Below are 16,338 nucleotides of genomic sequence, written 5' to 3' on the forward strand. Positions count from 1 at the left end.
ATGCATTCATCACAAAGAAGTTTCCGAAAATGCTTCTATCCAGTTTTTATGTGAAGATATTTCCTTTTTCAGCAAAGGCCTCAAAGTGCTCCAAATATCTACTTGCAGATTCTACAAAAAGAGTGTTTCAAAACTGCTCTATCAAAAATAAAGTTCAACTCTGTGAGCTGAATGCACTCATCACAAAGAAGTTTCTGAGAATGCTTCTGTCTACTTTTAATGTGAAGGTATTGCCTTTTTCACCATTGGCCTCAATGCGCTCCTAATATCCACGTGCAGACTCTACAAAAAGAGTGTTTCAAAGCTGTCCTATCAAAAGGAAGGTTCAGCACTGTGAGTTGAATGCACCCATCACAAAGTAGTTTCTGATAATGCTTCTGTCTAGTTTTTATGTGATGAGATTTCCTTTTCCAGCATAAGTCTGAAAGCACTCCAAATATCCATTTGTAGATTCTCCATAAGGGGTTTTTTAAAACTGTTCGATCAAAAGGGAAAGTTCAAATCTGTGAGTTGAATGCACTCTTCACAAAAAGTTTCTGAGAATGCTTCTGTCTAGTTTTTTTGTGAAGATATTTCCTATTCCAGCATAGGCCTCAAAACGCTCCAAATATCCACTTGCAGATTCTACTAAGAGAGTGTTTCAAATCTGTTCTACCAAAAGGAAGGTTCAACACCATGAGTTGAATGCACTCATCACAAATAAGTTTCTGAGAACGTTTCTGTCTTGTTTGTATGTGAAGATATTTCTATTTCCATCATAGGCCTCAAATCGCTCCAAATATCCAATTGCAGATTGTACAGAAAGGGTGTTTCAAAACAGCTCTATCAAAAGGAATTTTCAACTCTGTAAGTTGAATGCAGACATCACATAGAACTTTCGGAGAATGCTTCTGTCTACTTATCATGTGAAGATATTTCGTTTTCAAGCATAGGCCTCATATCGCTCTAAATATCCACTTGCAGATTCTACAAAAAGAGTGTTTCAAAACTATTCTATCAAAAGGTAGTTCCAATCCTGTGAGTTGAATTTATGAAGCACACAGAAGTTTCTGAGAATGCTTCTGTCTAGTTTTTATGTGAAGATATTCCCTTTTCCAGCATTGGCCTCACATCGCTCCAAATATCCACTTGCAGATTCTACAAAAAGCGTGTTTCAAAACTGCCCTATCAAAAGGAAGGTTCAACACTGTGAGTTGAATGCACACATCACAAACAAGTTTCTGAGAATGCTTCTGTCTTGTTTTTATGTGAAGATATTTCGTTTTCCTGCAAAGACCTCAAAGCGCTCCACATATACCCTTGCAAATACTACAAAAAGAGTGTTTCAAAACTGCTCTATCAAAAGGAAGGTTCACGTCTGTGAGTTGAATGCACACATAAGAAACGTTTCTGAGAATGCTTCAATCTAGTTTTTATGTGAATTTATTTCCTTTTCCAGCATAGGCCTCAAAGCACTTCAAATATCCACTTGCAGATTCAACAAAAAGAGTGTTTCAAAACTCTTCTATCAAAAGGAAGGTTCAACTTTGTAAGTTGAATGCACTCATCAAAAAGAAGATTCTGAGAATGCTTCAGTCTTGTTTGTATGTGAAGATATTTCTATTTCCATCATAAGCCTCAAATCGCTCCAAATATCCAATTGTAGATTGTACAGAAAGGGTGTTTCCAAACAGCCCTATCAAAAGAAATGTTCAACTCTGTAAGTTGAATGCACATATCACAAAGAACTTTCTGAGAATGCTTCTGTCTACTTATCATGTGAAGATATTTCGTTTTCAACCCTAGCCCTCAAATCACTCTAAATATCCACTTGCAGATTCTAGAAAAAGAGTGATTCAAAACTATTCTATCAAAAGGAAGTTTCAAGTCTGTGAGTTGAATTTATGAGGCACAGAGAAGTTTCTGAGAATGCTTCTGTCTAGTTTTTATGTGAAGATATTCCCTTTTCCAGCATTGGCGTCACATTGCTCCAAATATCCACTTGCAGATTCTACAAAAAGGGTGTTTCAAAACTGCTCTATGAAAAGGAAGGTTCAACACTGTGAGTTGAATGCACACATCACAAACAAGTTTCTGAGAATGCTTCTGTCTTGTTTTTATGTGAAGATATTTCGTTTCCCTGCATAGGCCTCAAAGCGCTCCACATATACCCTTGCAAATTCTACAAAAAGAGTGTTTCAAAACTGCTCTATCAAAAGGGAGGTTCACGTCTGTGACTTGAATGCACACATAAGAAAGACGTTTCTGAGAATGCTTCAATCTAGTTTTTATGTGAATTCATTTCCTTTTCCAGCATAGGCCTCAAAGCGCTCCAAATTTCCACTTGCAGATTCCACAAAAAGAGTGTTTCAAAGCTGTCCTATCAAAAAGAAGATTCAACTCTGTGAGTTGGATGCACCCATCACAAAGTAGTTTCTGATAATGCTTCTGCCTAATTTTTATGTGATGAGATTTCCTTTTCCAGCATAGGTCAGAAAGTACTCCAAATATCCATTTGTAGATTCTCCATAAGGGGTTTTTTAAAACTGTTCAATCAAGAGGGAAAGTTCAAATCTGTGAGTTGACTGCACTCTTCACAAAAAGTTTCTGAGAATGCTTCTGTCTATTTATGTGAAGATATTCCCATTTCCAGCATAGGCATCAAAGCGCTCCAAGTATCCACTTCCACAATCTACAAAGAGAGAGTTTCTAAACTGTTCTATCAAAAGGAAGGTTCAACACTATCAGTTGAATGCACTCATCACAGAGAAGTTACTGAGAATGCTTCTGTCTAATTTATAAGTGAAGATATTTCCTTTTCCATCATAGGCCTGAAATCGCTCCAAATATCCACTTTCAGATTCTACAACAATAGTGTTTCAAAACTGTTCTATCAACAGGAAGGTTCAACTATGTGAGTTGAATGCACTCACCACTAAAAGGTCTCTGAGAATTCTTCTGTCTAGTTTTTATGTGAAGATATTTCATTTTCCAGCACAGCGCTCAAACGCCCCAAATATAAAATTGCAGATACTACAAAAAGAGTGTTTCAAAACTGAACTATCAAAAGGAATGTTCAAGACTGTGAGTTGAATTCATAAAGAACAGGGAAGTTTCTGACAATGCTTCTGTCTAATTATTATGGGAAAATATCTCCTTTTCCAGCATAGGCCTCAAGCGCTCCAAATATCCACTTGCCGATACTACAGAATGGGTGTTTCAAAACTGCTGTATCAAAAGGAAGGTTCCACACGGTGAGTTGAATGCATACATCACAAAGAAGTTTCTGAGAATGCTTCTGTCTACTTTTTATGTGAAGATATATCCTTTTCCAGCATAGGCCTCAAATTTTTCCAAACATCCACTTGCAGATTCTACAAAAAGAGTGTTTCAAAATTGCTCAATCAAAAGATGGTTCAAGTCTTTGAGTTGAATGCACTCATCTCAAAGAAGTTTCTGAAATTGCTTCTGTCTAATTTTTCTGTGAAGATATTTCCTTTTCCAGCATAGCGCTCAAGGCACCCCAAATATCAACTTGCAGACACTACAAAAAGAGTGTTTCAAACCTAAGCTATCAAAAGGAATGTTCAAGTCTCTGAGTTGAATTCATAAAGCACGGGGAAGTTTCTGATAATGCTTCAGTCTAATTTTTATGTGAAGATATTTCCTTTTCCAGCATAGGCCTCAAGTGCTCCAAATATCCACTTGCAGATTCTACAGAAAGGGTGTTTCCAAACTTCTCTATCAAAAGGAAGGTTCAACTCTGATAGTTGAATGCATACATCACAACGAAGTTTCTGAGAATGCTTCTGTCTACTTTTTATGTGGATATATTTCCTTTTCCAGCATAGGCCTCAAATTGCTCCAAACATCCACTTGCAGATTCTACAAAAAGAGTGTTTCAAAATTGCTCAATCAAAAGATGGTTCAAGTCTTTGAGTTGAATGCACTCATCTCAAAGAAGTTTCTGAAATTGCTTCTGTCTAATTTTTCTGTGAAGATATTTCCTTTTCCAGCATAGCGCTCAAGGCACCCCAAATATCAACTTGCAGACACTACAAAAAGAGTGTTTCAAACCTAAGCTATCAAAAGGAATGTTCAAGTCTCTGAGTTGAATTCATAAAGCACGGGGAAGTTTCTGATAATGCTTCAGTCTAATTTTTATGTGAAGATATTTCCTTTTCCAGCATAGGCCTCAAGTGCTCCAAATATCCACTTGCAGATTCTACAGAAAGGGTGTTTCCAAACTTCTCTATCAAAAGGAAGGTTCAACTCTGATAGTTGAATGCATACATCACAACGAAGTTTCTGAGAATGCTTCTGTCTACTTTTTATGTGGATATATTTCCTTTTCCAGCATAGGCCTCAAATTGCTCCAAACATCCACTTGTAGATTCCACAAAAAAGTGTTTCAAAATTGCTCTATCAAAAGAAGGTTCAAGGCTTTGAGTTGAATGCACTCATCACAAAGAATTTTCTGAGATTGTTTCTGTCTATTTTTTATGTGAAGATATTTCCTTTTCCAGCATAGGCCTCAAAGCCCTCAGAACATCCACTTGCAGATTCTATAAAAAGAATGTTTCACAACTGTTCTATCAAAAGGAAGGTTCAATTCTGTGAGTTGAACGCATTCATCACAAAGAAGTTTCTTAGAGTGCTTCTGTCTAGTTTTTATGTGAAGATATTTCCTTTTCCAGTGTAGGCCTCATAGCGCTCCAAATATCCACTTGCAGATTCTACAAAAGAGTGTTCCAAAACTCCTCTATAAAAAGGAAGGTTCAAGTCTGTGAGTTGAAGGCACTCATCACGGATATTCCCTTTTCCATCGTAGGCCTCAAAGCGCTCCAAATATCCACTTGCAGATTCCATAAAAAGAGTGCTTCAAAACTGTTCTGTCAAATGGAAGTTTCAACTCTGTGATTTGAATGCAGTCATCACCAAGAAGTTTCTGAGAATGCTTCTGTCTAGTTTCTATGTGAAGATTTTCCCTTTTCCAGCATAGTCCTCAAATATCTCCAAATATCCACTGACAGATTCTACAAAAAGTGTGTTTCAAAACTGCTATCAAAACGAATGTTCAACTCCGTGAGTTGAACGCACACATTACACAGAAGTTTCTGAGAATGCTTCTGTCTAGTGTTTATGTGAGGATATTTCCTTTTACAGCATGGGTCTCAAAGGACTCCAAATATCCCCTTGCAGATTCTACAAAGAGAGTTTTTCAAAACTCTTCTATCAAAAGGAAGGTTCATCTCTGTGAGTTCAATGCACTGATCACAGAGAAGTTTCTGAGAATACTTCTGTCTAATTTTTATTTGAAGATATTTCCCTTTCCAGCATAGGCCTCAAAGCGCTCCAAATATCCACTTGCAGATTCTACAAAAACTGTCTTACAAAACTGCTCTATGAAAAGGAAGGTTCAAGTCTGTGAGTTGAATGCACTCATAACAAAGAAGTTTCTGAGAATGCTTCTGTCTAGTTTTTGTATGAAGATATTTCCTTTTCCATCATAGGCCCCAATGCGCCCAAATATCCCCTTGCAGATCCTACAAAGGGAGTGTTTCAAAACTGTTCTATGAAAAGAAAGGTTCAACTCTGCGAGTTCAATGCACTCATCACAAAGTACAGTCTGAGAATGCTTTTGTCTATTTTTTATTTGAAGATATTTCCCTTTCCAGCATAAGCCTCAAAGCGCTCCAAATATCCAATTGCATATTCCACAAAAGGAGTGTTTCAAAACAGCTCTATCAAAAGGAAAGTTCAAGTCTGTCAGTTGAATGCACTCATCATGAAGAAGTTTCTGAGAATGCTTCAGCTTAATTTTTATGTGAAGATATTACCTTTTCCAGCATAGGCCCCAAAGCACTCCAAATATCCACTTGCAGATACTACAAAACAAGTGTTTCAAAACTGCTCTATGAAAAGGAAGGTTCAAGTCTGTGAGTTGAATGCACTCATCTCAAAGAACTTTCTAAGAATGCTTCTGCTTAGCTGTTAGGTGAAGATGTTTCCTTTTCCTGCATAGGCCTCTAAGCACTCCAAATACCCACTTACAGACTCTACAAAAAGAGTGTTTCAAAACTGTTCTATAAAAGGGAAAGTTCAACTCTGTAAGTTGAATGCTGTCATCACAGAGAAATTTCTGAGAATGCTTCTGTCTTGTTTTGATATGAAGATATTTCCTTTTCCATCATAGGCCTCAAAACGCTCCAAATATCCATTTGCAGATTCTACAAAAAGAGTGTTTGTAAACTGTTCTATCAAAAGTAATGTTCAATTCTGTGAGATGAATGCACTCATCATAAAGAAGTTTCTGAGAATGTTTCTGTCTAGTTTTTGTGTGAAGATATTTCCTTTTCCAGCATAGGCCTCAAATCGCTCCAAATATCCACATGCAGATTCTACAATAAGACTTTTTCGAAACTGCTCTATCAAAAGGAAGGTTCAAGTCTGTGAGTTAAATGCCTAAAGCAACGTGAAATTTTTGAGAATGCTTTTGTCTACATTTTATGTGAAGATATTCCCTTTTCCAGCATAGGCCAGAAAGTGCTCCAAATATCCACTTGCAGATTCTACAAAAAGTGTGTTTGAAAACTGCTCTATCAAAGGAAACTTCAAGTCTGTGAGTTGAATTCAAGAAGCACAGGGAAGTTTCTTAGAATGCTTCTGTCTAGTTTTTATGTGAAGATATTCCCTTTTCCAGCATAGGCCAGAAAATGCTCCAAATATCCACTTGCAGATTCTATAAAAAGTGTGTTTCAAAACTACTCTATCAAAAGGAAAGTTCAAGTCTGTGAGTTGAATTCATAAAGCACAAGGAAATTTCTTAGAATGCTTCTGTCAAGTTTTTATGGGAAGATATTTCCTTTTCCATCATAGGCCTCAAAGCGATCCAAATATCCACTTTCAGATTCTACAAAAAGGGTGTTTCAAAACTTCTCTACCTAAAGGAAGGTTCAACTCTGTGAGTTGAGTGCACACATCACAAAGAAGTTTCTGAGAATGCTTCTGTCTAGTTTTTATGTGAAGACACTTCCTTTTCCAGCATAGGCCTCAAAGCGTTCCAAATATCCAATTGCAGATACCACAAAAGGAGTGTTTCAAAACGGCTCTATCACAAGGAAAGTTGAAGTCTGTCAGTTGAATGCACTAATCATGAAGGAGTTTCTGAGAATGCTTCCGCTTAATTTTTATGTGAAGACATTACCTTTTCCAGCATAGACCTCAAAGCGGTCCAAATATCCACTTGCAGTTTCTTCAGTAAGAGTGTTTCAAAACTGCTCTATCAAAAGGATGGTTCAAGTCTGTGAGATAAACGCATAATGCACAGGATGTTTCTGATAATGCTTCTGTCTTGATTTTATGTGAAGATATTCCCTTTTACAGCATAGGCCTCAAAGCGCTCCAAATATCCACTTGCAGATTCTACAAAAAGAGTGTTTCAAAACTGCACTATCAAAAGGAAGGTTCAAGTCTGTGGGTTGAATTCATAAAGCACAGGGTAGTTTCTGAGAATGTTTCTATCTAGTTCTTATGTGAAGATATTTCCTTTTCCAACATAGGCCTCAAAGCGTTCCAAATATACACTTGCAGATCCCATAAAAAGGGTGTTTCAAAACTGCTCTATCAAAAGGAAGGTTCAACACTGTGAGTTGAATGTGCACATCACAAAGAAGTTTCTAAGAATGCTTCTGTCTAGTTTTAATGTGAACATATTTCCTTTTCCAGCATAGTCCCCAAAGCTCTGCAAATATACACTTGCAGATTCTACAAAGAGAATGTTTCAAAACTGTTCTCTCAAAAGGAAGTTTCAACTCTGTGAGTTGAATGCACTCATTGCAGAAAATTTTCTGAGAATGTTTCTGTCTTGTTTTTATGTGATAATATTTCCTTTTCCAACATCGGCCTCTAAGTACTCCACATATCCACTTGCAGATTCTACAAAAAGAGTATTTCAAAACTGCTCTAAGGAAAGGAAGGTCCAAGTCTGTGAGTTTAATGCACTCATCAAAAGATGTTTCTCAGAATGCTTCTGTCTAGTTTTTATGTGAAGATATTTCCTTTTCCAGCATCGGCCTCAAAGCGCTCCAAATATCCACTTGCAGATTCTACAAAGAGAGTTTTCCAAAACTGTTCTACCAAAACGAAGGTTCAACTCTGTGAGTTGAATGCACACATCACAAAGAAGTTTCAGAGAAAGCTTCTACTTAATTTTTGTAAGAAGATGTTTCCTTTTCCAGCATAGGCCTCAAAGTGCTCCAAACATGCACTTGCAGATTCTACAAAAGGAGTGTTTCAAAACTGCTCTATCAAAAGTTAGGTTCAAGTCTGTGAGTTGAATGGACCCATCACAGATACTACCTTTTCCATCATAGACCTCAAAGCACTCTATATATCCACCTGCAGATTCTTTAAAAAGAGGGTTTCAAAACTGTTCTATTAAAGACAGGGTTCAACTCTGTGAGTTGAAAGCACTCATAACAAAGAATTTGATGAGAATACTTCTGTCTAGTTTTTATGTGAAGATATTTAATTTTCCAGCATAGGCCTCAAAGCGTTCCAAATATCCACTTGCAGACTCTACAAAAAGAGTGTTTCAAAACCGCTCTAACAAAATCAAGGTTAAAGTCTGGGAGTTGAATGCACTCATCACAAAGAAGTTTCTGAGAATGCTTCTGCTTATTTTTTATGTGAAGATATTTCCATTTCCAGCATAGGCCTCAGAGTGCTCCAAATATCCACTTGCAGATTGTACAAAAACAGTGTTTCAAAACTGTTCTTTAAAAAGGAAGGTTCAGCTCTGTGAGTTGATTGCACTTATCACAGAGAAGTGTCTGAGAATTCTTCTGTCTAGTTTTTATGTGAAGATATTTCCTTTTCCATCATAGGCCCCAAAGTGCTCCAAATATCCAGTTCCAGATTCCACAAAAAGAGTGTTTCAAAACTTTTCTATCAAAACGAAGTTTCAACTCTGTGAGTTGAAAGCACTCATCACAAAGAATTTTGTGAGAATGCTTCAGACTAGTTTTCATGTGAAGATATTTCCTTTTCCAGCATAGGCCTCAATGTGCTCAAAATATCCACTTGCAGATTCTAGAAAAAGAGTGCTTCAAAACTGTTCTATCAAAAGGAAGGTTCAAATTTGTGAGTTAAATGCACTTATCACAAGGTAGTTTCTGAGAATTCTTCCGACTATTTTTAATTTGAAGGTGTTTCCATTTCCAGCATAGGCCTCAAAGCGCTCCAATTATCCACTTGCAGATACTACAAAAAAAGTGTTTCAAAACTGCTCTATCAAAAGGAAGGTTCAAGTCTGTGAGTTGAATGCACTCATCACAAAGGAGTTTCAGAGAATGCTTCTGTCTATCTTTTATGTGAAGATATATCCTTTTAAAGTGTACACCTAAAAGCGCTCCAAATATCCACTTGCAGATTCTACAAAGAGAGTGTTTCAAATCTGTTATATCAAAAGGAAGGTTCGACTCTGTGAGTTGAATGCACTCATCACAGAGAAGTTTCTGAGAATGCTTCTGTCTGGTTTTTATGTGAAGATATTACCATTTCCATCATAGGTCTCAATGCACTCCAGTTATTCATTTGCAGATTCTGCAAAAAGAGTATTTCAAAACTGTTCTGTCAAAGGGAAGGTTCAACTCCGTGAGTTGAATGCGCACATCACAAAGAAGTTTCTGAGAATGCTTCTGTCTAGTTTTTATGTGAAGATACTTACTTTTCCAGCCTAGGCCTCAAAGCGCTCCAAATATTCACTTGCAGATGCTACAAAAAGAGTGTTTCAAAACTGCTCTATGAAAAGCAAGGTTCAAATCTGTTAGTTGAATGCACTCATCATAAAGAAGTTTCTGAGAATGCTTCTGCTTAGTTTTTATTTGAAAATATTTCCCTTTCCAGCGTAGGCCTCACAGCACTCCAAATATCCACTTGCAGAGTGTTCAAAAGAGTGTTTCAAAACTGTTCTGTCAAAAGGAAGGTTCGACTCTATGAGTTGAATGCAGTAGTCACAGAGAAGTTTCTGAGAATTCTTCTGTCTAGTTTTTATGAGAAGGTATTTCCTTTTCCATCATAAGCCCCAAAATTTTCCAAATATCCACTTGCAGATTCTACAAAAAGAGTGTTTCAAAACTCCTCTATCAAAAGGAAGGTTCAAGCCAGTAAGTTGAATGAACACATCCCAAAGTAGTTTCTGAGAATGCTTCAATCAAGTTTTTATGTGAAGTTATTTCCTTTTCCATCACAGGCCTCAAAGCGCTCCAATATCAACTTGCAGATTCTACAAAAAGAGTGTTTCAAAACTGTTCTATCAAAGGAAGATGGAATTCTGTGAGTTGAATGCGCACATCACAAAAACTTTCTGAGAATGCCTCTGTCTAGTATTTATGTGAAGATATTTCCTTTTGCAAGATAGGCCTCAAAGCGCTGCAAATATTTACTTACAGATTCTACAAAAAGAGTATTTCAAAACCGTTCTATCAAAAGGACAGTGCAACTTTTGAGTTGAATGTACTCATCACAAAGAAAATTCTGAAAATCGTTTTGTCTATTTTTTATGTGAAGATATTTCCTTTTCCAGCATAGACCTCAGAGCACTCCAAATATCCACTTGCAGATTCTACAAAAAGAGTGTTTGAAAACTGCTCTATCAAAAGGATGGTTTAAGCCTGTGATTTGAATTCACTCATCACAAAGAAGTTTCTTAGAATGCTTCCGTCAATTTTTTGTGTGAAGATATTTCCGTTTCCAAAATAGGCCTCAAAGCGCTCCAAATATCCACTTGCAGATCCTACAAAAAGACTGTTTCAAAACTGCTCTATTAAAAGGAAAGTTCAAGTCTCTAAGTTGAATGCATGAAGCACAGTGAAGTTTCTGAGAATGATTCTCTCTAGTTTTTATGTGAAGATATTTCCTTTTCCAGCATAGGCCTCAAAGTGCTCCAAATATTCAGTTGCAGATTCCACAAAAATGGTATTTCAAAACTGCTATATCAAACGGAAGGTTCAACTATGTTAGCTGAATGCACTCATCACAAAGATGTTTCTGAGAAAGCTTCTGTCTAGTTTTTATGTGAAGATGTTTCCTTTTCCAGCATAGGCCCGAAAGCGCTCCAAATATCCACTTGCAGATTCTACAAAAGGGTGTTTCCAAACTGCTCTATCAAAAGTATGGTTCAACTATGTGAGTTGAATGCACACATCACAAAGAAGTTTCTGAGAATGCTTCTGTTTAGTTTTTATGTGAATATATTTCCTTTTCCAGCACAGGCCTCAAATTCCTCCAAATATCCATTTGAAGATTCTACAAAAATGGTGTTCCGAAGCTGCTCAATCAAAAGGAAGGCTCAATCTGTGAGTTGAATACAATAATTACAGAGAAGTTCCTTGGAAAGCTTCTTTCTAGTTTTTATGTGAAGATATTTCCTTTTCCATCATAGGCCTTAATGCGCTCCAAATATCCACATGTAGATTCTACAAAAAGAGTGTTTCAAAACACTTCTAAGAAAAGGAAGGTTCAACTGTGTAAGTTGAATGCACTCATCACAAAGAAGTCTCTGACAATGCTTCTGTCTAGTTTCTGTGTGAAGATACTTTCTTTTCTAGCATAGGCCGCAAAGACCTCCAAATATAAATTGCTGATACTACAAAAAGTGTGTTTCAAATCCCTTCTATCAATAGGAAGGTTCAACTCTGTGAGTTGAATGCACTCATCACAGGGAGCTTTCTGAGAATGCATCTGTCTAGTTTTTATGTGACAATATTTCTTTTTCCATCATAGGTCTCAAAGCGTTCCAAATATCCACTTGCAGATTCTACAAAAAGAGTGTTTCAAAACTGTCCTATCAAAAAGAAGGTACAACTCTGCGAGTTGAATGCACTCATCACAAAGCAGTTTCTGAGAATGTTTCTGTCTAGTTTTTGCGTGAAGGTATTTCCTTTTCCAGCATAGGCTCCAAAGCGCTCCAAGTATCCACTTGCAGATTCTACAAAGAGAGTGTTTCCAAAGTGTTCTATCAAAAGGAAGCTTCAACTCTGTCAGTTTAATGCATTCTTTCTGAGAATGCTTCTGTCTAGTTTTTATGTGAAGATATTTCCTTTTCCCGCATAGACCTCAAAGCGTTCCAAATATCCACTTGCAGACTGTACAAAAAGGGTGTTTCAAAACTGCTCTATCAAAAGGGAGGTTCAATTCTGTGAGTTGAATGCACACATCACAAAGAAGTTTCTGAGAATGCTTCTGTCTAGTTTTTATGTTAAGATATTTTCTTTTATAACATAGGCCTCATAGCGCTCCAAATATCCACCTTCAGATTCTACCAAAAGAGTTTTTCAAAACTGCTCTATCAAAAGGAAGGTTCAACTCTGTGAGTTGAATGCACTCATCACAAAGAAGTTTCTGAGAATTCTTCTGTATAACTTTTATGTGAAGACATTTCATTTTCCAGCATAGGCCTCATAGCGCTCCAAATATCCAATCGTAGATTCTACAAAAAGAGTGTTTCAAAACTTTTCTATCAAAGGAAAATTTCAACTGAGGGAGTTCAATGCACTCATCACAGAGAAGTTTATGAGAATGCTTCTGTCTAGTTTTTTATGTGAAGAAATTTCCTTTTCCATTATAGGCCTCAAAGCACTCCAAATATCCACTTGCAGATTCTACAAAAAGAGTGGTTCAAAACCATTCTATCAAAAGGAAGGTTCAACTCTGTGAGTTGAATGCACTCATCAAAAAGAAGTTTCTGATAGAGCTTCTGTCTTGTTTTTATGTGAAGATATTTCCTTTTCCAGGGTAGGCCTCAAAGGGCTCCAAATATCCACTTGTAGATTCTACAAAAAGAGTGTTTCAAAACTGTCCTATCAAAAGAAAGTTTCATCTCAGTGAGTTCAATGCAATCATCACAAAGAAGTTTCTGAGAATGCTTCTGTCTGGTTTTTATGTGAAGATATTTCCTTTTCCAGCATAGGCCTCAAAGGGCTACAAATATCCACTTGCAATTTCTACAAAAAGGATGTTTCAAAACTGCTCTGTCAAAAGGAAGTTTTGACTCTGTGAGTTGAATGCTCACATTACAAAGAAGTTTCTGAGAATGCTTCAATCTAGTTTTTATGTGAAGTTATTTCCTTTTCCAGGATAGACCTCAAAGCGCTCAAAATATCCAACTGTAGATTCTACAAAAAGAGTGTTTCAAACCTGTGCTATCAAAGGGAAGGTTGAACTCTTTGATTTGAATGCATAAAGCACAGGGAAGTTTCTCAGAATGCTTCTGTCAAGTTCTTATGTGAAGATATTCCTTTTTCCAGTGTAGGCCTCAAAGCACTCCAAATATCCACCTGCAGATATTACAAAAGGTGTGCTTCAAAACCGCTTAATCAAAACAAAGGTTCAAATCCGTGAGTTGAATGCACTCATCACTAAGAAGTTTCTGAGAATGCTTCAGTCTAGTTTTTATGTGAAGATATTTTCTTTTCCAGCATAGGCCTCAAAGCGCTCAAAATATCCACTTGCAGATTCTGAAAAAAGGGTGTTTCAAAACTGCTCCATCAAAAATACTGTTCAACTCTGTGAATTGAATGCACACATCACAAAGAATTTTCTGAGAATTCTTCTGTTTAGTTTTTATGTGAAGGTATTTCCTTTTCCAGCATAGGCCTCATTGAGCTCCAAATATTCACTTGCAGATTCTACAAAAAGAGAATTTCAAAACTTCTCTATCAAAAGAAAGGTCCAAATCTGTGTGATGAACGCATAAAGCACAGGGAAGTTTCTGAGAATGCTTCTGTCTAGTTTTTATGTGAAGATATTCTTTTTTTGCAGCATTGGCCTCAAATCACTCCAATTATCCAATTGCAGATTCTACAAAAAGAGTGTTTTTAACTGATCTATCAAAAGGAAAGTTCAGCCCTGTGGGTTGAATGCAGTCATCACAAAGACATTTCTGAGAATGCTTCTATCTAGTTTTTATGTGTAGATTTTCCCTTTTTGCAGCATAGGCCTCAAATCGTTCCAAATATCCACTTGCAGATCCTACAAAAAGAGTGTTTCAAAGCTGCTCTATCAAAAGGAAGATTCAACTCTTGGAATTGAATGCACACATCACAAAGAAATTTCTGAGAATGCTTCTGTTACTCTTCTTGTGAAGATATTCCCTTTTCCAGCATTGGCCTCAAAGTGCTCCAAATATCCAATTGCAGATCCTACAAAAAGAGTGTTTCAAAACTGCTCTTTCAAAATGAAGGTTCAAGTCCATGAGGTGAAGGCAGTCATCACAAAATGTTTCTGATAACGGTTCTGCTTAGTTTTTATGGGAAGATATTTCCTTTTCCAGCACAGGCCTCAAAGCATTCCAAATAATCTCCTGTAGACTCTACAAGGAGAGTGCTTCAAAACTGTTCTATGTAAAGTTATGTTGAACTCTGTGAGTTGAATGCAATCATCACAGAGAAGTGTCTGAGAATGCTTCCGTCTAGTTTTTATGTGAAGATATTTCCTTTTCCAGCATAGGCCTCAAAGCGCTCAAATATTCACTTGCAGATTCTACAAAAAGAGTGTTTCAAAACTGTTCTATCAAAAGGAAAGTTCAACTCTGTGAGTTGAATGCACTCATCACAAAGAAGTTTCTGAGAATGTTTTTGTCTAGTTTTTACGTGAGGATATTTCCTTTTCCAGCATAGGCTTCAAAGCCCTCCAAATATACACTTGCAGATACTACAAAAGGAGTGTTTCAAATCTGCTCTTTCAAAAGGAAGGTTGAAGCCTATGAGTTGAATGCATAAAGTGCAGGGAAGTTTCTCAGAATGCTTCTGTCTAGTTTTTATGTGAAGATATTCCTTTTTCCAGCATAAGCCTCAAATCTCTCCAAATGTCTACTTGCGGATTCTATAAAAAGGGTGTTTCAAAACTGCTCTATCAAAAGGAAGATTCTACTCTCTTAGTTTAATGCAGTCATCACAAAGAAGTCTCTGAGGATGCTTCCGTCTAGTTTTTATATGAAGATATTTCCTTTTCGAGCATAGGCCTCAAAGCCTTCCAAATATCCACTTACAGATTCTACGAAAAGAGTGTTTCAAAACTCTTCAATCAAACGGATGGTTCAACTCTGTGAATTGAATGCACTCATCACAAAGAAGTTTCTGAGAACACTTCCATGTAGATTTCATGTGTATATATTTCCTTTTCCATTGTAAGCCTCAAAGAGCTCCAAATATCCATTTTCAGATTCTACAAAAATAGTGTTTCACAATTGTTCTATCAAAAGGAAGTTTCAACATTGTGAGCTGAATGCATTCATCTCAAAGTAGTTTCGGAGAAGGCCTCTCTCCAGTTTTTCAAAGCACTCCAAATATCCACTTGCAGTTTCTACAAAAAGAGTGTTTTAAATCTGCTCTTTCAAAAGGAAAGTTCAAGTCTGTGAGTTGAATGCATAAAGCACAGGGAAGGTTCTGAGAATGCTTCCGTCTAGTTTTTATGTGAAGATATTCTCTTTTACAGCATAGGCCTCAAATCGCTCCAAATATCCCCTGGCAGATTCTACAAAAAGGGTGTTTCAAAACTGCGCTATCAAAGGGAACATTCTGCTCTGTTAGATTAATGCACGCATCACAAAGAAGTTTCAGAGAATGCTTCTTTCTAGTTTTTATCTGAAGATATTTCCTTTTCCAACTTAGGCCTCAAAGCCCACAAAATATCCACTTGCGGATCTACAAAAGTGTGTTTCAAAACTTCTCTGCCAAAAGGAAGGTTCAAGTGTGTGAGTACAATGCACTCATCATAGGGAGGTTTCTGAGAATGCTTCTGTATAGTTTTTAGGTGAAAATATTTCCTGTTCCAGTGTAGGCCTCATAGCCTCCAAATATCCACTTGCAGATTCTACAAAAAGAATGCGTCAAATCTGCTCTATCAAAAGGAAGGTTTAGGTTTGTGAGTTGAATTCACTCATCAATAAGAACTTTGTGAGAATGCTTCTGCTTAGTTTTTATGAGAACATATTTCCATTTCCAGCATAGGCCTCAAAGCGCACCGAGTATCCACTTTCAGATTCTATAAAGGGAGTGTTTCAAAACGGTTCTATCAAAAGGAAGGTTCACTTCTGTGAATTGAATGCACTCATCACAGAGAAGTTTCTGAGAATGCTTCTGTCTAGTTTTTATGTGAAGATATTTCCTTTTATAGCATTGGCATAAAAACACTCCAAATATCCACTTGCAGATTCTACAAAAGGAGTGTTACAAAACTGTTCTATCAAAAAGAAGTTTCAACTCTGTGAGTTCAATGCACTCATCACAAAGTAGTTTCTGAGAATGCTTCTGTCTAGTTTTAGGTGAAGATATTTCCTTTTTCATCATAGGCCTC

The sequence above is a fragment of the Pongo pygmaeus genome, chromosome 17 (assembly GCF_028885625.2).
Source record: "Pongo pygmaeus isolate AG05252 chromosome 17, NHGRI_mPonPyg2-v2.0_pri, whole genome shotgun sequence".
Taxonomy (NCBI): Eukaryota; Metazoa; Chordata; class Mammalia; order Primates; family Hominidae; genus Pongo; species Pongo pygmaeus.